Source organism: Sphaerodactylus townsendi, linkage group LG02 (assembly GCF_021028975.2).
Source record: "Sphaerodactylus townsendi isolate TG3544 linkage group LG02, MPM_Stown_v2.3, whole genome shotgun sequence".
Lineage (NCBI taxonomy): Eukaryota > Metazoa > Chordata > Lepidosauria > Squamata > Sphaerodactylidae > Sphaerodactylus > Sphaerodactylus townsendi.
In genome coordinates, this window is record NC_059426.1 from 33,545,495 (window position 1) to 33,571,292 (window position 25,798).

The following is a 25,798-nucleotide window of genomic DNA, read 5'->3' on the forward strand; positions in this document are numbered from 1 at the left end:
TGTTGGTCTATTAAGGTCAGTATTGTTTACCCTGGCTGGCAGCAGCTCTCCAGGATCTCAGGAGGAGGTCTTTCACATCACTTGCTGTCTTACCATTTTACCTGGAGATGCTGCGGATTGAACATGGGATCTTCTACATGAGAAACAGTTGCTCTATCACACAGTCATGGCCCCCTCAAGGGAAGACAGCCTACGCAATACAATGCATGGGATGGAATCATGGGAATCCTTTTGTCCTAAGGAAACAGGGCCCATTGGCGAACAGGCACTTGGCACAAGCACAATAAAACACACGAGCAGTGAAAATGGAAGAATGGATTAATAGCATTTTGTCAACTCTTACAAGTACCCTGTTGCAGGGCTTTAGACACCAACATGCACCAAAAATCTCAACTTGACAGCTGCCACTAAGACTGCAAAGGTAGAATATTTATTTATTTGTTATCAGTTTTATATACTGCCCCTCCCCCAGAGGGGCTCTGGGTGGTGCACAACATGGAATATAACCAAAACACAAATAACACATAACCCAAATACAAATTTAACCTCCAGATCAAACGCAAGGGTAGGCACACATAGAGCAAGTTACAACAGTCTAACCTGGAGGTGACCGTTGCATGGATCACAGTGGCTAGGTCGGCTTGGGAGAGGAAAGGGGCCAGTCACCTCCCTCCCCAAAAGTCACAAAGAACAAGGCGGCAGTCACCCTCTGCGAGATTCCTCTCTTCCCCACCCCCCTTAATCCAAAGTGACTGGAGATCTGTCAAATACTCCTGGTTACAGAATGTCTCCTCCCCGTATAATATAGGGTGCCTATGCTTCTCTCTTACTCAATAAGTTTTAGCATTGCCTTCCTCAAATCATCAAATGTGAGCAAACTTCCCACATACACTGAGAAAAATTATAGGGAACACAGCCATTCTTGTAGGTGAACTCTATCCTCTGGCTCCACCTGATGCGTCACTTCGTTAGCCCTGCCGCCACCTGGGTCAGAGCCAAAGCACGAAATAGCAGAATAGACTAAAATAGCAGAGACCCTATTCCCATTGATCGCGTTGCAGGTGTTATACGGTTGGACAGCCTCCGCAACCGGAATCCTAAGGCGATCACCAGTCGGGAAAGCTGAAAGCCCGGAAATCTCTTGCTGTCTTGTCCAAAAGCTTGTATTTCCTTTCCCTCGCTCAGTTTCCCAGCCCCACCGATGGAGGGTTTGCAGGAAGGCAAAGTGGGATGAGCTTTACCGGGGGGGGGGGGGGCTTGTAGTCAGCACCCCAAATTTAGAAGAAAGCAGAGTGTTTCTCAAGCTAGTCACAATGCCCAGGGAGCTTACAGAAAACACAGTTGTCTTTGATGACACTAAACCCCCAATACGGCACTCAACACAATTTGGCACAGGCATAATCTGAAATTGACAAGGACCTCTGTGGGTAAGAGTCATCAGTATGAATGGGGTCTGATAAGAAGCATCACTGGAAGACTGCCTTGGTGGTGGGTGTAAAATAGTCTCTCCCCAACCAGTGAACCCTCAAGTGGAGCTTTTAGGGAGACTGTCAAATGAATTAGTACTCCAATGGGAGGGCAGCTTGTGGCTAAGACAAGGATTGGCAGCGTTCTGGTGGAAGCAACCTTCCTCAGCCATTTACTTGTGACAAGAACCCCAATTCCAGGTCCTGTCTGTTGCAGCTGATACCCACCATATGACATTCTGCCTGCATCTTTGTAATCACATCCCAGACAACCAGATGGCCTCCCCAATACTCACAGAGGCAGGAATGTTCTTTTTCTCAAGTCACGCAGTGTATTTTTGAAGTCTGCACCAGCTGTTCCAGGCACCAATGGGAAACTACCCCGTTTCCTCCTGGGGTTCTGTGCAAGCGGATGGTGGATGAAAGTGCAGCTGGTCATCATGAACAGCGGTACTTGTTATTCTGCAGTCTTCTATACCACAAGTGAGAGCAGTCTCAGTATGAACAGTTTTACAATGGAACCAAATACCTGCAGCAGGAGGGAGGACTGTCTTCTCTGGGTCACCCAGTGAGTGGTAGTTGAGCTAGCATGCTATGAAACCATGGTCAACTGAAAGAAAAAGTCTACGAGGAAGGGAGATCAGTTCCAAGGCTCCATCATGAGCTTGCCCAACCACTTAGTGCAGTGTCCTGTTTGGTCAGTCCTGTTTGTGTAGGGTAAGAAGATTCCATCATGGAACTCTGCAGATCTAGTGCTGAAAACTATTCAGAACTTGATGGTCATCACTGAGGAAGAAGGCAGGGAACACTGTTATGTGACTGGGGCTAAAATTCCATCCTTCTTCTAAGAACATAAGAACATAAGAACTAGCCTGCTGGATCAGACCAGAGTCCATCTAGTCCAGCACTCTGCTATTTGCAGTGGCTGACGAGGTGCCTTTGGAAGCTCGCAAACAGATTGTGAAAGCAATGGCCTTCTGCTGCTGCTGCTCCTGAGCACCTGGTCTGCTAAGGCATTTGCAATCTGGGATCAAGGAGGATCAAGATTGGTAGCCATAGATCGACTTCTCCTCCATAGATTGACTTCTCCTTCTGTTTATAGGCATTTAGCCTGAGTGTGGCCAGAGGCACAAGACTCAACTTCAAGATAAAGGACCGGACAAGGGATTATTGACTCCTTACCTGAGATCCTTTCAGCACAATCTTATGCATATTTGCCCAGAAGAAAGTTTTATTGTAGCAACCTGAACAGCTCAGCTTATCAGAATTTGTAAGATAAGCGGGACTGCGCCTATTTAGTAGTTGGATGGGAGACCGCCAAGGAAGTCCGGGGTTGCTATGCAGAGGTGGGACATGGCAAACCACCTCTATCCACCTCATGCCTTGAAAACACCATGAGGGGTTGCCATGAACAGGCTGTGACTTGATGGCCCTTAACTGTTATTAAGTCTCATTGTTTTCTATCAAGTTTATATCCAGAAAGAAGAAAAAGAGTCGGTTTCTATACCCCACTTTTCTCTACCATTAAGGAGTGTCAAACTGGCTTATGAACATCTTCCCTTCCCCTCCCCACAACAAACACCGTGTGAGGTAGGCGGGGTTGAGAGAGTTCTGAGAGAACTGTGACTAGCCCCAGGTCAACCATCAGGCTTCATGTGGAAGAGTGAGGGCACAAACCTAGTTTGCCAGTCTAGAGTCTACCACTCAAGTGGCAGTTTATAGAGTCCACTGCCCTTCACCACTACAGCATGCTACTGGTTTTATGGGATTGCTGTGTAAGTGAGCTGGGCCAGCCGATATAGGACTTCCCAGGATGTGATATAAAAATACTGAAATAAAAACTGTTGCAGCAAGGTCACTGCAGCTTTGAAGGTGGACAGTGCTGTTTAGCTCTTTCGCCTGAGCAGAAAGTTGTGAAAAATAGAATTCGAGTCTGCTCAATAGCACACGCCAGCTGGATTATTATTTTGTTTCCCAGGGAATTGAGTGTACATATGGCAGTGAAATTGCCCACCTACAACCAAACCTTTCTTCAGCCTACCATATTAGCATCATGTCCATAGCTAACTTAATACCATCTCACTTATGAAGCTTTTTTTTTTGATAGGCAGTATTAAAACTGCTCATAAAAGAATGTAAAAGTCTTGCATCAGAGTCTACATACTTTAATTCGAATCATGGTGTAGATTGAAACAAGGCACTCCACAGGAAATCTGGGATCAGATTTACTGGCACATATTTTACTGTTAAAAAGAAGCAATGGGCAGACCTACCTGGATCAGGGCCATGGAGTGCAGAAAGAAGTTTCAACCCCTTCCCTACTACATTTTCCCCGAAATCCTCCCTCCCAACCCCAGAAATGGTTATTAGCCCTGGTAAGAAAAGAAAAGACGGGCACCCATATTGTACATATCTTTGTCCATTGGAGCTTCATACCATAGCGATGGAGAGAGATTTTTGTTGGGAGCACAATCCAAATCTCTGTGGATTATTTTTAAATGACTAAATCCATCAGGAGATCCTGTCAGAGATCTCCCACACAACATATAACTCATCCTTTAGACTTCTTTGCTTTTGCCAAATGCAGATACAAAGAGTAAATTCATAAGACAGCCCTTTAAGTGCTCCAAAGCCAAGATGATAGACTGGACATGATGATGATAAAGATTGCTGAATTGTATTTGGGAAGATGCACATATTTCAAAATGTCAGGTTTGATACACAGTTCCAAATTCAGCATTAGTTCTGTTTGGGCATGATCCCAAACGCGTGTGCAGCTTGAGCCTAATTCAGTTTCTCTGAAGTAAGCTTCACTGATTTCAGTTCAATGTACTTGGCTGTGAGATAGCAGCTGTACAAGAACCATGACATCAAATCAGAGAAAGTTATACACAGTTAAGTCCCATTGAAATGGAGAGTATCTGCCAATGGAAGGGTGATTGATTTTCATCAATTCTCCTTCCCTGCAGACCTTCAAATCCCCCCCCTCCACTATTACTGGGGATCCTCTCTTCTTCAGGAGAGTATTTCAGGAGACATTTTGGGGTTCAAAGGGAGCAGGGAGGCACAAAAGTTGCCCTCCATCAATCAAAACCTTTCTCCCACCAGAAATGGTTGGTAAGATCAATGCCAACGGGCCTAGATTAATCATGATTAACAGCAATGTCAATTTCATTTAGCTGAAACTGACTTTTTCTGGGACCAAAAGGAGTTGGATTCAAATAAAATACATTTGCAATGGGATAGTCATTGTAATTCTTTTGTTTTTAATTTATATACATTTGCTTCATTTATACCCCACCTTTCTCCCCTAGGGGGGAACCAAAGAAGCTCACATAACTTTCCTTTCCACCATTTTATCTTCACAACAACCCTATGGGGTAGATTTTGGTGAGAGTATATTGTCACCCAGAAAGCTTCCATGGAAGAGTGGGGAGTTGAAGCTGGGTCTCCTAGATTCTAGTCTGACACTGTACCACAGTGGGTGTCAAAATATGGCTTCCCCCCTCCCAAACTACTATGCAGCCTCTTTCATGTGGGGATTTTCCCCACAGTAGCAGTTGGCTTGAGAGGCAGCAGTTGAAAAGTTTGAACCAAAGTGTTAAAATTATGGTTCAAATATATATGAGTGGGACGATTTACCAGGGTAAATTTCTTTTACCAGATTTTGAAATTTCTTGAGTAACCCACTCCATCACACTACGATTTACTTCTTCAGTAGATAATAAAGTACTTTGCAAACTGGAAGGTTCATTTTTATTATTAATAATCTTTGGTCAACATCTAAGAAAAAGTCTCAGATGCAATTGAAACTGTCTGCTCCGGAAATGCTCCCATGATGTCTGTCATCCGCTCATGGGTCTTCTCCCGTCACAAGATTACAAAAATATATCCTTCTCGCTCTGCTAACTGTTTCAGAATTTGGTCCCGTTTTACTTTCACTAGCTTGGCCTCTTCCTCTCTGGGCTTCTACAATCATTCCTCAGCAACCCCTCACGTCTTTCTGTCACAGCCACCAAAGTTATTCTGTGTGTGTGTGTGTGTGTGTGTGTTTGTGTGCGTGCGTGCGTGTTCTGGTCATCAAATTCCCTTCCTCAGTGCATTCTCTTGCTTTCAAAGTTTTCCATAGTTTTCTCCTTCGTTCATCTCTCCACACTTGAGATCCCTGGGCATTCCTGTAAGCTCTATCCATCAGCCATCAGACAGTCTTCAGCGTCTACAAACTGTTATTCTGTTATGCCTTGCTGTCCTTAATAACTGGAACTGCCTCCTACAGCGCTTCTCTCTCTCCCCACTCTTAAATTCCTCCTCAGAACTCACCTTTTCCCTCATCACAATTCTTAATTTCCACCCCCTCCTGAATAGCTGAGCCAAATTAAACGTGATGGCAGCCAAGGGTCCGTCCTGTGGCTTTCGACACCATTTTAGAAGCATTTGTCACTTTTAAAAAATTGCTGCAAGGTCCCCCAGTTGCTTATAAAATAATATCGGCAGCCACAGGATGAATCCATGGCTGCTGTCACATTTAGATTGGCTCAACATCTCAGGCATGTCATGGGAATTAATGAATGTTTACCCCTGCTTCTCCCGGCTTCGTTTTGTCTTCTTTAAAGTGTTATGTACACCATCATTGCTATATAAATGGTAAGTAATTATAATTATACATGTCAGCGGTGGAGATGCTGAAGACTATTATCACTGCTCAAGACACAGAAATATTTAACAGGTTCTACTTCATAATAAAGATAATACTTAGCATTTGAATGGTGCATTCAGGTATTCAAAGTATTCCATGTTGTATCTATGTCAGGGGTCTCCAACCTATGGCCCTCCAGATGTTTGTGGACTGTTTCCCATCAGCTATGCCAATTGGCCATGCTGGCAGGGGTTGGTGGGAATCATAGTCAACATCTGGAGGGCCTTAGGTTGGAGACCCCTGATCTATATATCTATCTAGTACACCTTTATCCTGCCCCTTCTCCAAGGTGCTTAGGGTTGCATGTATGCTCCCCTATTTTACCCCCCAACAGCTATTAGAGGTAATTAGACTCAATGAGAATGACAGGTTCAAGACCACTGATGAGCTTCCGGATTGAGTGGAGATCTGAATCCAGGTCTCCCAGTTCCTAGTTTGACTTTCTAACCCCTACTCATGCTGGCTGTCAGTCTTTATAGTAACACTGTAAGGTGGTTCAATATTATTATTCACATTTCGCAGGCGAGAATTTGAGAAAGAGACATTTTCTGAAGGCTTCCCGGTTAGTTAACGGCAGTTTTAAACTGGAGAAATGTTGATTCATAGCTTCATTTGTGGCTATGCTATTATACCAGTTGTTTAAATAATTTCGCAGGATTCTACCAGTGCTAGAACTGATTTCCAGACTTCAGGGCCAAATTCCCTTGGAGAAAATAGGAGCTTTTCAGGACAGACTGTATGGCAGGGCTTAGGAGGGGCAGCTGCTTAGGCCCAGGTTTTCTGGTAGAGCCCACAGCCACAGACTACTGACCATCCACATTCTTTACCTGCCCCACACTCCTGCCACCTATCTCCCTCTGCTTGCAAGTGCTCTGTTAGTGCTGCCTGTGCTCCCAGCTGAACATAGTGCCCAGTGCATCAGGGAAGGTATACAGCTGTTGCCCAGTGGTCACAGCATTTCTGGCACCTATGGAAATGCTGGTAGGAGAACTTGCAAGTACAGGTAAGGGCAAAGGCTGGGAGAATGGGGATGGGTCACCAGGAAAAGAAGTGGAAGCAGGGGCCTTGATGGTGGGCACAGCAGGAATGGGAGACCCTCAGAACTCTCTGCCCAACCCCAACCCCCATCTTGGAATTGATCCTGCTTTATGGTATACCATGCATTCTTGATAAAATTCTTCCCCAAATTTTATTATTATCTCTCCCACACAGGCACCCCCCCCCCCATCCTCTAGGAATTTCCCAGGCTGTAGTTCGGCAAACCCTATCTAGAAATCATGTGAATCAGAAGTTAGTTTGTGTCCTGAATTTGTGCCTAGAAATTCACAGAGTATTTACATTCTCTTTGACATTTTTGAATTTTTTATTCTGTGGGGTAGAAAGCTATGACACAGATATATTGACTGAGGTCGTGAATGAGAGGATGTGACTTTATGCCTTCAGTTTTTCAGGACTTGTCAGTAAGAAGACAGGAAGTACTTTCTTCTTCCTGTTCCCACGTCTTCTTGTAGTTATGGGCAAACTCCCCCTTAACATAATTCAGGATTGATTTGGTATTCAGAATAGGGCCTGGCAATTGAATTGGGAAGGCAAGAATCTGGTGATCAGGGGCCATTGGCAATGATGTGATGCCATATCAGAGGAAAACCTGCTACTGATATCAAGCCTCTCTAGGAATCAGTAGAAACTTTAAGATAAAGCCATAAAGCATAGGTGTCAAACTCGTGGCCCTCCAGATGTTATGGACTACAGTTCCCATCATCCCCTGCCAGCATCATGCTGGCAGGGGATGATGATCAAACTAGGAATCATCTGAGGGTTTCTCTAACCTGTCTAGAAGTTTCTGGTGATTCATAGTGTGGACTGACATTGCTTTCAGGCAAGCAACAGTCTTTCATGTTGTCAGGGGGATTGTATCTATGTGATTGAGATGCATTCCTAACTCAATGTAAATGCTTAAAGCTACAAACAATACTGCTAAAAGATATGTGTAGCCAGCCTGCTATATGTTAGCACTGCAATCTGGAGCATTCTTTCCTTGATATTTACTTTGTAGTCCCATGAGAAACAGAGTTGCATCCATTATCTTGTGGGGGCAAGAAGCCAGGTGGCTTTTTCTTACTCTCTGCTGCGCTGCTGACCTTGGGGTGCCTCAGCTCCAGAGACTGTTTTTCACAACTTCTTGTGAAAGCGGGAGGAGGGGGGACTTGCAGTGGGGTAAAGGGGATTGCAAAGGCCAGGTTTGCCAGAACTGGCTTTGCCAAGCTTTGATGTTTCGATGCCTCATCAATAAACGCTACTGATCGACACTACAGAGTCTGTTTATTGGTTTAAGGTCTGAGACCTAACACATGTTCAACAGTGGTTTTTTAAACATTTTTCTCTTGCTGGCTGCAGGAGCTGTAGGGGAAAGAGGAGCTGGGGGGCGGGGGGGGGGAAGGATCCTCCGCCCCCATCAGGGAGATGGCAGCCCTAATAGGGGTGAACTTTATCATAATAATCCCCCCTTGCACTTTTAATTTCTAAGTCATATTAGAAAGTCACCAATGCATTCCATATACATTATCATACCAGGGAATGAGAGTTTTCAACTGCCCTTTAAAAATACATCTGTTTTCCTCCAATCCCTGGATGGTAATTTCAGTTTACATTGGCAAAAACCTCTGGAGGAGGATGATGCCACAGGGCATAGCTCAAGGAAACTCCCAAGCCTTGAAAGCAAGGGAGTTGAGCAATTGCCAAGCTTGTGGAAGCTCCCTGAATAGGTTTGAAGTTTAGGCACAGTTCATTCATATACTCCCTGTGAGCTTCCCCAAGCCCATGTGACTGTAGTTAGAACTGTGACAGAGTCAGGTTGCCAACCTGCAGGTGGGGCCTGGAAATCTCTGATCTCCAGACTATAGCTGATGTCCAGACTACAGAGATCAATTCCCTTTGAGAAAAAGGAGAGTGGACTCCATAGCACTACACATTGCTAAGTTCCCTTCCTTCTCCAAACCCTGCTCTCTTCAGTTTTTACTCCCAAATCTCCAGGAATTGTTCAACTTGGAGTTGGCAAGTCCATGTTGAAGCAAAGGCGTGTGTTTTGTCAGGTGTGTGTTTTGTGGGCTAGCTTAAGGGCTGACCAGTTTGCTGGAACTTTAAAAACCAATTGGGGTGAGGGGTTTGTACCATTTTGTTGTTCAATGTCCAGGACTTGAACAGCAACAAAAGATTAAACTATTTTTGCACATGTGCCAAAAAGGTATTCTTGAACATTTGGGCAGAATCTCATTCTCTATTCCATTTCCAGCCCAGAAAAGAACTGCTTAGAGAGATTCCACTCTGATTCAAAATAGACTTCAGCATTCTCAGGCACGGCAGATTCTTATGGCAACAAATAAGTAAATATGTGTTCGGAGACAGCATCACTATGCTCTGTGATATTTCCTTCCCTTTCCCCTTCCCCAAATATGGACGTTCCAGGTTGCATGTTAGGAGTAGATGGGAACGTTCCCTTTAAATCTTGTCGAAATGTATGGAACGGATGGAGCATCGGGGACAAGAGGAACAAGGAACATCCAGACCTACTCAAGCCTTACATTATAATGAGAACAGAGAAATGTACCACTCAAGCATCGGTTTAATTTAAATTTCGGGAACCTGTGATATTTCCTTTTGTCATTTTTGGTACCGTGCCAATTCTGCCTTGTAGAGTGGAAGAATGAACCCTCACACCTGAGGCCTACTCACTCAGCAGCATTAAACCATTAAGGTTCCCTGTTAGTTGTTCTAAAGGACCATGACAGATTTAATTACACTCAGCACCCAAGCAACGGGCACACAGTGGGGTAGAAAATGTCATTACAGAGCCAAAACTTAGGCACTTGTAAAAAATGCTCCGAGGCAAGGAGGGTCCTCTGGCTAAATTATTTAGCAGAGCTGAATCACAGTAGTTTGTTGAGGGCATGATTTTTTCCCCCCACTGTAGCATTTATGAGACATGCTGCTGAAACCAGACAGCATTGTTGAATTCAGGATGCTGAGCTGTTATTACCTGGGGTAATTATGTACAGTAGGTACCTATGATTTCATTTTTTTTATTCTACACACCATCTTATGGATTTATACACAACATTTGCAAGGGGCAGAAGACCAAAAGCACATGATGAAGGTCAAAATATCATGCCTGCCTTTCTAATTAGTTTCAGGTGAATATTCCCTAGGCCAAAATGAATGAATGAATAAATAAATGCATTTTCCCCCAAAATGCCAATCTTTTGGTATCCCTACCCCAGTTTTATTCTTATGTTTGTTTGTTTGTTTGTTTTAAAGGCCTTCAGAATCCTCGCTTAGGGAATGTTTCCAACGGCAGCCGTAAGTCACATAAGGGCCTTGCTGTGTTCAAATGGAATTCTTCATGTCTCGACATAGATATGGGCTTAATAATACATGCAGAGCTGAACAGAATGCTGAAAGCACCATAAATGGGGGTGGGGGTGGGAGATGCATCATCTTCCGCCTCGCATTCAACCCTTCTCATATACACAACCTATCCATGGCACATCAGCCAGGAACAACATTTGCACCGCCTCCTCAGTTCCTGCCTGTGAAGGGTGGATCCTTTACCGTCTCATGAAGACAGCTGCATTTTCCCTTCTGGCCATGACAGCGTCACACATTGCACACCCAAATCAGCACTCAGCTATGGAAACAGCCCAACACCATCAACACGCAGACCCTCACCCCAACCCAAAACAAAGGCCAACGCCGAAATGTCATGCAGTTGCCTGTTTGTCAAAGGATCTTGCAGGCCAAGGCTGATCCAGTTTCTCGTGTTAATCATGCAGTCAAACCATGGTTACTTTGACAGCCTCTGACACATTCACTGGAATCCTGTTTCTGTTGCTGATGGCTCAGGGGACAGAGCTTAAGCAGACATTGCTTAAATTGCCAAGCTCTTTCCCACTGCGCTACGGAAGCAGCTTTTCTACCTTTGGAAGTACCAAGTATCAATAGATGGGGGAAAGAATTGGGAAGAATAGATCACCCAGGAGTTGCATCAGTGGCACCTCAGTCTGTATCAACACAAAAACAAAAGGTGTGCGCGCGTGTGTATAGGAGTTACCATTACCTGACAAAATATTCAATGTAGTCCTGTTTTTGGGTTCTCTAAAAGAGCAGATCTTGAACAGATTAAAAGATGAAGCCATTAGTTACGTCTGGCGGAACCGTCTACAGTGCTGAAATAATTCATATGTGTCTTCCATAATGCCTCCCTGTTTAAGAAAGGGCTATTTTTTGGACGGGAAGAAATGCTGCATCCAATGCAGTGTGCCTAGCAGAAACAAGAGGAGGGATGCAAAGTGAGGCATCTGCCTGAAGGTGGTACAGAAAAACAGCATATCCTGGCAACGCTGTGCTTTGGCACCCCCCCTCCCCGCACCCCCCCCTTGTGATCTCAGTATGATTCCTCATCAATGCAGTGTTTTGCGCAAAAGGACCATCTATCTTTCGATGGACAAATGTATCACTTGTAGCTTATAAGCAACAACTGCTTGTGGTTACAGTGCCCGGGGAGGGAGGAAGGGAGTGCTTTATCTTTCAGTCTAGAAAAGGCACATTTCCACCAAAAACAGAAAACTAGCAACATACAAGATATTAAACTGCTTCTGCTTTCTTAAAATGGATCCAAACTTAATGCAGCCAACTGTGATGATGACTGAGATACCCTCTCTTGTTGTATCTAAAATGTACTGCCAACTAGGTGTGCCAGCGGGAGAGATGAACAATCAATAAGATGTCCTGACAGCTGCTGTACAAAGCCTGGGATGAAAAAATTCTCATAAATCCCATTGTCTTACCTGAGAAGGAGGAGAAATCACAGCACAAGGATTGCCATTATCCACATATCGGTATATATAAGGTTTTGCTGCTTTGCAGGTTCCTCAAGACCGACGCTTTTTAAAGTCTCCCATTATGCACTTGTCTCTCAGTGACAAAAATGGTCCACCTCCAAAGCCCAAAAGGAAACCTTTGCTATAATCTTCCTCTCTCTCTCTTGGCTTCTTTCCTCTGAGAATCACTCTGTGTTCCCCTTTCTACATCCGAAAGGAAAAAAAAATTGCTTTTGGGTGGATGGGGGGAGATAAAAAGAGGAAAAAAGGGAGGGGGTCAGAGACTGGATGATAAATAAATAATGAAAAGACATGAGGCAGCAAATTAAGGGATAGCCCCATCTGCTGGCAAAAAAGAGACCCTTTTCTTTTCCCCTGCTGTGTTGTTTTAACACCCTGTGGTAGGAGCTGCGTTGTTAGTCACATATAATCATTCTACAGGCTAAAAATACACTGGCCTTAAATGGGGAAATGGAAAAAAAAACATTTATTCTGATTACAACAGTTCAAACGGGAAGGGGAAGTGAGGTATAAAATTATGCGATCCCCTTTGGAGAGACTGGGAATAGTGCTATATGGAGCCATACGCAGGATTAGCAAGTCGTGCCACTGTTTTTACCTACAGTATGGCAAGAAAACTTTACTTGTGACTTCTCCAAAGATCCTTCATGATTGCTCTGGTGGAAGGTAATTTGCCAGAAGCCACCCCAAATTAGAACATCAGCAAAAAGTTCCTAATGATGGTACATTGTTAAAGAGTCACCAAAGCAAGGGAATTCCATGACTATAAAGCACCTATTAAGAACATCATTTTCTGCATCCCAATTTAAGCAGGCACCATGTAAGGAAGTCAAAATCAACAATGTGAATACTGTAGGTTGTCTATATTACCCCTCACAATCTATATACTCCCTTGAATTTACTTTCCTTGCATGGAATTTTGGAATAAGGTCTCAATATGATTTAACACAGATCAACAATTCCCTAATGTCCTTTGTTCTAGAAAGGGTGGCTCAAGAGCGGTGAAAGGGTTGATATTACCACCATCTCAAGATAGGCTTATGGATGAAATTAAAACCAAATCTGCTTTTAGCAAAGAGTGGATGCAGAAGAGGGGCATTATCTTTTCTGGTTTAGCTGTTAGGCATGCTGTCCTTGTAAGAAGTGAGAAGACACATTATTTTTAAAATCTTGGATTCTGTAAGCTAGCTTTTCTTTTCTTACCTTAGCAAGAGCACTGTTAACACACACAATGTTTGCTTTGGATGATTTTCTGCATCATTTCTTCAATTCTAGTCCAAAAGGAAAATTAAACTCTCTTCCCTTTATTAAGGGAAGAGAAAGAATACACAAGAGTGATACATGGAGTTATTATATTGGTGAAGCTCTTAGACCACAACTCCACTCACTTTAGGAGTCATTTTTCAAACTTTGCAAACACAGGCTGTGAGGTACAAAAATAATTGTGGAGTAAACTCAGAGGTACCCCAGAGATGTCTGTACATACTATTGAACTTAGTACTGAAATATGTTGTTTGTGGTATTGATTTCTAGGTTTCAAGGCAATGAACTGCAATCCAATTTGCCAAGGAACACTGTGCCTCCCACAAGAGCAGCAGATCAGCACCAAGGACAGCACTATATTGCCAGTCATCTAGATGCATGGTTTCAAATTCCATCAGATCCGCACAATTTCCTCCCTTGTAGTTTGCTTTGCAGAGTAATGCAGTGACTTTGAGAGTCGTTTCTTCATTACAGAAGTTATCTTACATGTGGTACCCTGTTTTTCCGAATATAAGACATCCCCGGAAAATAAGACATAGTAGAGGTTTTGCTGAAGTGTGAAACATAAGGCATCCCCCAAAAGTCAGATGTAGCAAAGTTTTTGTTTGGAAGCAAGCCTGACGAACAGAACACAGAAATATAAGACATCCCCTGAAAATAAGACATAGCGCATCTTTGGGAGCAAAAATTAATATAAGACACTGTCTTATTTTCAGGGAAACACGGTAGTGCTAGATCTCAATCCTTGAATCAATAAACTGACTCTGGATTGTTGATCAGTAGTGTTTATTAGAAGGGAAAGAAGCATCCAGCTTGCAAGAAGCCAGTTCTGGCGAACCTGGCTTTTGCAACCTCCTTTATCCAGAAACAATCCCCCCTCCCGTTTTCCCAAAGAATGTGACAAAGAGTTACATTGGAGCCTAAGCACCCCAAGTTCGGGAGCAGACAGAGATAAAGCCACCTGGCCTCCTACCCCCACAGAGTAGCGGAAACATCCAGTTTCCCATGGGAGTAGAGAGTGTCAGGAATAAGCCTAGTTATCTACCAAGCATGTGAAACCATAAAAGCAAGATCAAGGAAATAATGTTCCATTACAGCTGTGGTAACATATAGCAGGCTAAGTACATATATCTAAAAGCAGTTACATTGACAGGAATGCATCTCAATCACCCAGATACTATCACCATCTATATATTATGTAGCCATTGCATGGAGTAAGGAATGCATCTCAATCAACTAGGTGCCATTCCTGACAGGTGGCTCTTATAGTTTTGTTGGAACTGGGAACCCGAGGAACGAATGAAGACATTTGCAAACACCATCTATGATATAATCTTGCTGTGTTATATAAGTTACTACGTGAAACACTAGACATTAATAATGGTTTGTGGTTAAAGGAAGCTCCTTGCAAAGAAGAAACCTGCATGGAAAATAGCTCTGGGTTATCAAGGACAATCTTGCACTGTTCCCATCTGAAATAAAGATAATTTCACCCCACAATGAAACAAGCTGTGACCTACACAGGCACAGCATGTACTAACCATGTGCCTCTATTTTCACCAGTGACATCATGTGCTGTTGATCATTTCTGTGGGTGCCTTGCATAACTGCATACAATAATTCATTGCCACACACTACAGAAACATGATACTGTGGAGGGCGAATATCTGAAACAGCAGAGTATTTTGAATTTTGTGAAACTAGCACATAGATAGTTCAGTGCAAGATGCAAACAGCTGCTTTGCATGAGAAATTGAAATACCAGATGATTCTAGATTCTAGGGAGCAAAGTACCCATTATTATGATGTTACATTGCATTTATCAAAGGGCTTCATACCATCTACTGTCAGGGGTAAATGACATTTTTTGACTCCACTTCCACATGGTTCATTGAACAGAGCTTCTCCCCCATTCCCAAATAATTTTGTAAACAGGGATAAAAATACATATAAATCAATTAAAAAACCCAAAAATATTGAGAACCTATGATTCTTTCCCTATGATTCTTTCTAAATTTGAGGAACAGAAACCAAAACAAAATCTACCCAGTATAGGCATAATTCAGTTCCAATAATACATGAAATGCAACTGTTGTCTTCTAAACTGTTCACAAGAATCTATTTTCTGTTCCCATAGTTATTTATAAAAAAATTAATTTACTTATTAACACCCATCCTCCATATGTTAGCAGAGTTGGGGGTGTTTGGGGGGGTTTTTTTGCTTCTGAAATTTTACAGTGTTTTAGCAGAAGCCAGCCAATGAGTTTCAAGCTGTCTTCTACACCTTCTGTAGTTACTTTTAAATAAGCAAGCAAAACAAGAATGGTAAGCAATAATAAGAAATGCATCTTTCAAATAAACCTGGATTTTTTTCCAAATTGTCACCCCGCCTTCTCATTTGAGGCAGCGTCTACTTGAGATACATTTACCATTACAGTATTGAAATTGTAATATCATGCCAAATAAATGCTAAAAACCATATTAACTGTATATACCAGTAGAAATTTTCTCTAACCTTTATTCATACATTTATTAGCAGGTCTACTCAGAATCCTACTTAGGTCTATTCAATGGGCCTTACTCCCAGGAAAGTGTTCTGAGGATTGCACAGCAAGAACAGTCTGTCTCTCCATGGGCAAAAGCTCCACGTACATTTAGCATCAGTCAGACCAGTCACGGAGCTACAGGGGGGGGGGGCCGTGCACCGTGCACACGTCTGGGGGTGCAAAAAATCACCCCAGGGCCCCCCTTCCCCCGCGGCGTCCCCCACGGCGCCCCCCAACCCCCCCATGGTGTTCCCTCACCACCTTCCCACACTTACCTTAGTTCCTTTCCTTTTCCAAAACATTTTCAGGCTGCAAAAGGCCTGTTTTCAGTAAAAACAGCCTGAGGAGCTACAGTTCCCAGGAGACCTTGCAGCGCAGGGTGGGCGCCAGGGGGGCGGAAAATGTAGCATGCACACCGGGCACAGTTTGGCCCAGCTGCACCTCTGGGTCAGACCATCAGTCCAGCAACCTCTCTCCTGTGTCCCAGATTGCAGCCTGATTAACTTTAATGCCTAGAACCCAGTGGGATTCACTGAGAATCATTTGTCTATATCACTGGCCAGCTAGATGCCCATGCAAGCTCACAAGCAGAGCATGGATGCCAAATCAGGGTATGGAACTGTGTGGCTCTAGAGTCTTGGTTGATACAAGAAGTGGTCCTTCATGCATTCTGGACTAAACCATTTAGGGCTTGATCAAAGCCAGCAATTTGCAATTTGCCTTGTAACAAATTGCAATGACATAGTGCTGCCATGTATGATCACCCCAGCAAATCCTTATAAGACCTTTAGCTACCACATTGATTTCTTGGCCAGAATCAACTGGCTGTAGTAAACTTTGGTCTATGTAGCCATGGTCTGGTATCTTCTGCATATAGATGCAGGAGATACCAGACAATGGCTACATAGACTAAAGTTGGCATCTTGAGAGTCATGTCATGGTAGGATGTGTTTCTGTACCATGGAGAAAAACACATCTGAGTATGACATGATTCTAAGGATGCCAGCCAAAGATGCGGGTGATATGTTAGGAACAAAAACTATAAGATCACTTTCACATAGCTTGGAAAACCCACAACAGCCAGCAGTTTGATAATGTAATGCATTCACATTTTGTATACAAACCGCATCACTCTCTGTACCACTCAGATAATGTCAGAAAGTCTCACTGAAGGAAGGAATCCATCATACAGCTCCTTCCCATGCTAGAATAGCTTCAAGTAGGTGTTGGAAATAGTGAAAGGCGTACAGACAATGAAGTCTTATTTCCTTTATGCCAGCGTGATTTACAGGGTGCCAATGTTTTGTTATGTGACGGCAATGTAGTCGCTTAACAAAAGTCAAGTACACTACCTTTCTGGATAATCAGGACAACCAGGGAAAAGGGGGGCGGGGTGTAACAGCGAAAGCAAAACATTATAAAAATGTGTCATTAAAAACATTCATTAAACATTAAAATCAAAACTAAAACATGCATTAAAATAAAGAAAATAATATTTAAAATATAGGACAGGAAGGAAGGATGCCAGACAAAACAAAAAAGTATTCACCAACTGGGAGAAGACAGTGACAGAAGGTGACAGACAAATATCCTTAGAGAGACTTCTAAAACATTTGGTGCCATGGCCAATAATAACTTTTCTTGGGTTATCACCCACCTAATCTCAGATGGTGGGGGCATCTGAAACAGGACCTTGGAAGATGACCTTAATGACACTCTCCACTGCCTAACATCTGGCATTGCTTCCATTGAATAACAGGAGCTAACTAATGTTCCACTGTTCCTTCTACCTACATTCCTAGCCCTTATCACCAAGTATATATTTACACTTGAGTAGGGACATATGCCTTGGCTCTGAGGAGCTCAAGGCTATGTAGATGTATAAGGATATGTATGTGACACTCATCATCCCTTTATCATGTACTCCTCCAACCCTTCTTGGAAGATCCAAATAGAAATCCTTCCTTGGAGATTTTTTGTAACCCCATCATGATTTGGATTAGGAACTTTCAGAACAGACATGCCCCTGTGGACCTCTGTGTTAAAATCTGACACTAGTCCTTTTGTATATAACAAGCATTTCATTTCAATTTTAATTTGTACCCAGCCCTATCCCCAAAGGGCTCAGGCCAGCTAACATAATAAAAACAAATACATTTCAGCAAAATAGCACTAATACAATACATAAGACTAAAAGGGAATTAAGTTTCAGATAGCGACTTAAAACATTGTAAACCAAACAATTTCTAAGGACAATAAGAGCAGCACTATCAGCACATCAACATACCTCAAACTAAATCCATGCTACATCCAATACTTTAATAATAGCTCAATATATTAACAATAATACATACAAATATATCATTAATCCAACAACATATCATATCAGAACATCAATACAGAACAATATAAAATAGGAATATATTGATACATTTAACAACCATACATTCCCAATGCACCAATACATTAACTCCATAGCATAACAATAACAATATTGCCTGGCAACAAATATCTCTTAGCTGAAATCTTCTATCAATCCAGATTTTCTTTTGTAAAAGTATACATTAGTGGGATTAACACCATATATCTGTGCAGGACCAACAATATGTATGTTAATGTAATTACTGAAGTATTTTTACCGTCTTCTTTTTATGTCATATTTTCTCATAATGTAGCAGCTGCATTTACTATGCTACTGCATTTGTTAACAGCTATAGTCCTCTGGGAGTGTGCTTGTTATGCATCCTATACGGATGCTGTTCCTGCAGTACAGTAGTCAAAGCTCTGCTCGTGACCAGAGTTTGATTCCGATGGAAGTTGGTTTCAGATAGCCAGCTCAAGGTTTTCAGATAGCCAGCCTTCCATCCTTCCAAAGTTGGTAAAATGAGTACACAGCTAGCTGGGGTAAAGTGTAGCTAATTGGAGGAGGCAATGGCAAACCATTCTATAAACATAGTCTGCCTTGTGATGTGACATAATCTTATAGGTCAGTAATGACCCAGTGCTTGCATAGGGAACTACCTTTATCTTTATGGAAAGCTTGATCTTGATGCTATGGCACAGCACAATACAGAAAACAATCTATCAAGGACTCCCACAAATAGATTGTGTCAGGGCCATTAGAAGGATTGATGTTCTCTGCAGCAAACGTGATCCGGCTGCCCACCACATAGTGGTTGGAACAAAACACTAGTGCCAGGTTACACAAGCTGCCTTCTCCCAGTGCAACCCCTTGTCACAATGCCCATTTTCTCATCCATCCCCCGGGACAGCATCAAGGATTAGCATCTGCTAACAGAGGGCAGGGATGGTAGGCCAATCTTCCATTATTGGGTGGGAGAAGTCCCTGCTGGTAGTGCAGAGAATGAAGGTCAAGTGAAACACTCTCCACTGTCTAACATCTGGCATTGCTCCCTTTGAATAATAGGAGATCTTTCATTTTCTGGGCAGAGAAGGAGATAGAGAAGCATTACATTCTTGTGCAAAAGAGCTGTGCTTCACTGCAACGGAAAGAGAAGGCATGTGTGCCTGGGGATGAGACTGTAATAGGACGTTGGAGGTCATCTATCCAAGGGCACTTCCAAAATATGGAGCTCATCCTATGCACGATCCTGATACCTCATAGGACAGGGCTATGGTCCCACTAGCGCTGCCAGCTCTGGGTTGGGAAATACCTTTAGATTTGGAGGTGCAGCTTGAGGAAGGCAGGGTTAGGGGAGGGGAAGGGTGAAATTGGCCTCCTCCTCCTCATCTGCTAAATGCTTGTGTCGAGAGGAAGCCTCAGGACAGAGGTGGCAGAGTCCCTCCTTGACTGGAGAGAAAGGCACCCAGCGTGTTGCCCCCATCTTCAGGGTAGCCTAGAAGACTGGGACCCGGGTGAACTTTAAACTTCAGGACTCGTGGAGTGGCCTCCACTGCCATCAGCGGGGCTTGTAGCACTCCTTCGGCAAGGAAGCCGTCTCCCTTAGCTCTGTCCGCCCTTCTGTAGAAGCTGCCTTCTGGTGCCAAAAAAAGAGCTTTGCTCTTAGTTAGCTTCTAACTAAGGCCCCTTCCGCACACCAAAATAATGCGTTTTCAAACCAGTTTCACAACTGCAAGTGGATTTTGCTATTCCCCACAGCTTCAAAGAGCACTGAAAGCAGTTTGAAAGTGCATTATTCTGCATGTGCGGAATGAGACTAAAACTGAAGGGAAAGAGAATGAGGTACAGAAAATCAAATAAGAGTGAGGAGAAAAGAGTGAAAACAGCACAAGGAAGGAGAAAACAGAAGGTTTGGAAAAAGCAAATGGAGCCTGAGGTTAACATGCTCTCCCTGTCTGTCTCAGTCACAAAAAAAGTTGTGAGGGCATTGTTTTTCCTTTATATTTTTACATTCAAATGGTGCAGGGGGAAGCAGAACTAGGTAGGCACTAGGACCCAAGCGGCGCATTATACAACAAAAAAGGTCAATCATGTTGATATATAACTCTACTTTTATCTTTCAGTGGGACAGAGTATAATCTCCCAGAACTTTTACTAATAAATTATCTATTGATGCTTTTCTGCACCACTTGCAAGCATTTGGATTTTATTTAAGAATTTTCCTGCACGCTGAAAATGCCAATTTCTGCTTCAAATTTTTCTTTGCATCTCAAAGCACAGTTAAGATCATCAGCATAGCAAATTCACCTTTTGCCCCAGAGTCGGAGAAAAAGGCCAGTACTTTGCTGCTAGTGTCCATCACACTTGGACCCTGAAGACCTTTGCTGCTAGCTTCTATAGATGGCTTTTGTCTACACTTGCCCTTTGATTTGCCTCTCAAGTGTGATGGTTTAATGTTCTCAAAACCAAACAAAAGTATTGCATACTTTGCCTGCAGCAGAATCTGAACTCTTAGCCTGGATTGTCTGAAATCCTTGGGGAAGTGTCTGAGCAGTTAATGACATAAGTAGCTATAAAGCCAAAATAGCGACAACAAAAATCTGAAGGCAGCAGAAAAACTATAGCAGTTGTTACAGCATCAGCTTTTATGAGCCAGAGCCCTCTTCATCCAGTATGTGAAATGTCATGTTCCATTGACAAAGGGCAGGGGCAAACTGAGAAGAAAAACTGGGCCTCTAGGAAATTCCCCAATGACTATAATGACCAGCAGACGCGTAGCAAGGGGGAAAAGCCCCCAGTGCACTGGTCCGTCCTCCACCCCGTCCCGCCCCCAGAATGCCCTTGCTGCACCCCCACGGGGGGCGTGCCTGGTGCATCGCAACCCCCTTCCGTCCCCTTGGAGCTACGCCTCTGATGACCAGCCTGCCCCTTTGTGAGAGATTTATATCCTGAGCAGAAGGACATGTACATTTATTACAAATAGTAATTGGAAAGCTCAGTTCTCCAGGTGTGCGACAGAACAGAGAATAGATCCAGTCAAAAGGGTCAATGATCCACTCAGTGTATGTGTGTGTGCCTGCATGGAAGCCACTTCTAACTGTTGATGAACCACAAAGTTGGATGAATCTGGACATCATCTACATACCTATCACTATTATGCTTTGCAGTGAGCAAACTATCCTCATTTAATGCAATCAAATCTGCATGTAAATTCAGACTCCAGTAAGTACTACTACTTATTGGAGTCATCCTTTAAAACTTTTTTGCTGAAGTAATTATATATTTTTAGCCCAAACTCCACACTCCTCCTGACAATAGAGGGGACAAACTCCACCTATTATCTGGCTGTGCGGCTGTGGGCTGGTTTTAGCTTCTAATGTTTCACCTGCATCTTTGGCTGGCATCTTCCGAGGTGAATAATGGTGAGATTTGTTATCGACACATCTCTTACAGTGACTTGCCTCTGAAGATGCCAGCTACATATGCAGGCAAAATATTAGGAGCTAAAACCACCAGACCATGGTGGCCACACAGCCTGGAAAACCCATAACAGCAGGCTGATTCCAATCATGAAACCCTACAGCAATACAATCAACATCCTTCACTCCACCTACCAACAATAATGTCATGTGGGCCATGCTGCTGATCAACTATGAACATTCCCTTTTCTTGTCAGAGGTATGGAAGGAAATATTGAGTAACCAAGTGGGGAATGTAATTCCTCTCATATCACCAGAATCATCCACAAGCCTCTAATCACCTTGCGCTTAGCACTATCTACATGTATTAGTTTCACTGCACCCTGCCATACTCCCTTCTTTAGCATCTCATACTTGACAGTGACTTCTTCTGTGGTCCAGATGGCAGTACAGTACTTCAAGTGAGGGCCTTCAAAGTTCCCACAGAATTGACAAACTATCCTGTTGTTGGGTGCTGTGTGGTTTCTGGGCTGTATGGCCGTGTTCTAGCAGCATTCTCTCCTGACGTTTCACCTGAATCTGTGGCTGGCATCTTCAGAGGATCCTCGGAAGATGCCAGCCACAGATGCAGGTGAAACGTCAGGAGAGAATGCTGCTAGAACACGGCCATCCAGCCCGGAAACCACACAGCACCCCAGTGATTCCGGCCGTGAAAGCCTTTAACAATATCCTGTTGTATTTATCTGGTATGAATTTCTCCATTGTGACTGGAGGTCCTTCCCTTTGTGATTCTGTTTACAAAAATAATAACATGATGGGGCTTCTCAGGGTCCTTGCTTGTTGAAACTCAAACTCCCAGCAGTAGAAGTTACACTGGTTTAAAAGAAGCATGGCCCATATTTTCTGGGAGGTTTCTGCAGTCAGAAGGGAATTCTGTCCAATTTCTTGCCTGTCGTACTGCTGCACCCCAAAACTGCACACCCCAACTAACTGTTCCTTGGTCCTTTTAAGCATTAAAGCCTTTTAAGTCTTAAAGATGCCTGACCAAGCCACCCCTGCCCTGAGTCCTGCCCCCAAAGGCCTAGGGAGGAAAGGAGGCAGTTCAGACAGGTGCCGTGGCAGCAGGCTGGCTTTGTCTTTAGGCGCCTCCCCAGCACCGACCCAGCTCTTCCGAGCCGGGACAGCACAGGGGAGGAGGGGGCGATTTTGCACACACACACCAGTGCGCCCAGGGCCATTTGACCCCACCTGTCCTCGTGGGCATATTTTACACCCTGCAGTGACCTTTTCTGCTTGAGGTCAAGGTTCTATGTTGTCCTTCCTAATTTAGACATAACGCCCTTAACACGAAAGTGTGCAACCAACCAATACAGTCAGATTCTTTGGTGAAATGTGGAAGCAAAGCTACCCTTTTAGACAATTTATAACATCAGTTTTCATTGTCCAGCAGGATTCATTACATACTCCGAAAGTCCCATTGTTCAGACTGTTTCATACCATCTAGCAAGATAGGGTGATTTGCAGGTTTCACGGGTTCCCTAATAGAATTTGGGCGCTTTAAAAAGGAAGCCGATAATCTCAAACTAGTCAAACCTTAGAAATAATGGTCAATATAATAAAATTCTTTGCAGTTCATGTCACTGCACCTAAAATGATATATGGCCTTTCTTTGGCAATGACATTTTTAAAAACTAGTTTTGTTAGCAGCAAGCTGGCTGGTGGTATCTCCACAGTACACCTCCTTCCCAAAGAATATCTCCTTTAAGGGTTTATCATTATCTCATAGAAAACAGTGTATTCCATCAAGTCTCCTTGCCTTAGCTCTTGCAATGTTTAAAATGTAGCTGTTGTTAGCATTTATGGGTGCATTCCTATTGATAACAGCTTTAGTAGTTCATTGCGAAGTTAATTATTTCATAATCAGTGTTATTTGTATTTTATTGTTTATGTGCTGAACTGCCTTAAGCTCTCAGCAAAAGTCAGCATATGAAATAAAACTGGGACTCAGGCAATTCTTTTGACTACCCCATCTTTCTGAGAAGGCAGATACCATTAAGTTTGAGCAAAGCTCTCATAAACTGCATTGTACATAGTGACCTTTAAAAATGGCATTTAAAACAAGTTAAATATCTAGATATCTTGATCTCAAGGAACCAGCAACTAGCTGTAAGGACCAACATGGCTTATTTCATTGCAGAAATGCCAGCAAAGGTAGAAAGCAGGCATTAAACTTATCTTTCTTTTAACATAATTCAAACAAGCATGTGTTTCTGACTCTTCTGTATTTTATAGCATTTCCTCAATTGCTATACCATCAGTTTACTTTGAAAGAATTGATCATTCATTTGAGGCCTCTGTGAGGCCACAAATTAGCCATCTTTAAACTGCAGATGCCCTGGCCTGAATAGCCAAGCTACCTTGTCAGATCTCAGAAACTAAGAAAGATCAGCCCTGGCAAATGTTTGGATGGGAGTCCTGCAAGAAGTACCAGGTTTTGATGCAGAAGCAGGCAATGGCCTGCATGGTGCAGTGATTAAGAGCAGGTGGGTTCTAATCTGGAGAACCGGGTTTGATTCCCCACTCTTCCACCTCAGTGGCAGAGACTTATCTGGTGAACCAGATGTTTCTGCACTCCTACATTCCTGCTGGGTGACCTTGGGCTAGTAGTCACAGTACTTTGGAGCTCTCTAAGCCCCACCTATTTCACAAGGTGTCTGTTGTGGAGAGAGGAAGGGAAAGGAGTTTGTAAGCCCCCTTGAGTCCCCTTACAGGAGAGAAAGGTGGAGTATAAATCCAAACTCTTCTGCGTCTTGCCTTGAAAACTCCACCAGGGGTTGGCATAACTCAAATGTGACTCGATAGCAAATAAAAAGGCAAGTTCTCCTTCCTTTTTTTCTTATTTTTCAAACTTGAGCTTTATTGCATAATTCACTTCATGTTAGAGGTAGTCCAGAAAACAATCTTAAGCTCAGAATCCTACTCAAATCTATTCAATGGGGTGTGCTCCCAAGAAAGTGCATTCCTTTGCACGGAGGCGTGTCAGTTGTTACCCTACCTGCCTCTCCCAGTTCCCCAACGATCAGTATTCAGTGGTATACTGCCTCTGGACATGGCCCACCCACCTTAGCGGAAGAGGGGGAGGGAGAGGGAGGGGTGGCATGCAAGGGAGGGGAGGGGTTAGGGTTAGCATTCCCGTTAGTTACTGGTTTGAATTTGTTGTATACCTTGTAAGTTTGAGTGTGGAAAACCTCTGCTGAGCAGTAAGTACAAATGTGTGATTCTCATGCCTAACTAGATTACCATTAACCAAATTTCTCAGATGCCCCCACTCCACTTTCATCACTCAGTCATTTCATTTACAAGCAACTTGAACTGGTGGCACGTTTCTAAAGAACAATTCCCATTTTCTGATCCATGTGAGGACAAGGGTTGGGAGAGGGTGCAGACAAGGGCAACAAAATCCCAAGGCCCTGGGGATCCATGAAGCTGATTTATTTTTGTATAACATTTGGGTTGGAGGTGAATGAAATGGGGGGGGGGATCTTTTTTGGGGGGGGATAGTGGTTCTCAGTGGTCCTCAAGACATGCCACTTTGCCATTCTTAATAATAAAAATGTGTGCCAGGTTTCTGTCATCACTCAGAACTTTCTGGTTCCGGAAGTGTTATTTCTGAGACATTTGGAAGCACATTTGCACTGAAGGTTATCAGAAGGCCTTGTAAAAAACTGAAACTACTGAAGGAGGCATAGATCAAAGATATGTCTTGCACAATGGAAATCTTTGTGGAGAAATACTACTAACTTTCCATTATACCTTAAGACTCTGCCCATCAAAATACAGTTGTTGTTGTTTTTAATTGTCCATTCCTGACTCAAACTGCAAATAGATTGTCAGAAAAATCAATGACTAAAATACGCTCTTTCAGACTGAAGTGCATGAAATGACTGAACTTGTACATTTTAATGTCCTTTATCTTTAAACTGTTTAAAACAAAGAAAAGCAGTCCTGTGGACATTTTCCTGGAGAAAGCATAATGGAATAAGGTGGGGCTTATTATTATTATTATTATTATTATTATTATTATTATTATTATTATTATTATTATTATTATTATTTATTCCACTTTTATACCGCCCTCCCCCGAAGGGC

General features: G+C 43.1%; 1 protein-coding gene across 2 annotated transcripts in view; it reads right to left on the reverse strand.

Moving 5' to 3' along the window:
• The window catches only part of SCN2A (sodium voltage-gated channel alpha subunit 2), a 135,515-nt gene extending 123,245 nt beyond the window's left edge, over positions 1 to 12,270 (reverse strand). For both annotated transcript variants that reach the window (XM_048483311.1, XM_048483312.1), the window contains exon 1: positions 12,006 to 12,270. The gene's annotated coding sequence lies outside the window, so the exon portion shown is untranslated. The remainder of the gene's footprint in view (positions 1 to 12,005) is intronic.
• Between the last annotated feature and the right edge of the window lie 13,528 nt (positions 12,271 to 25,798).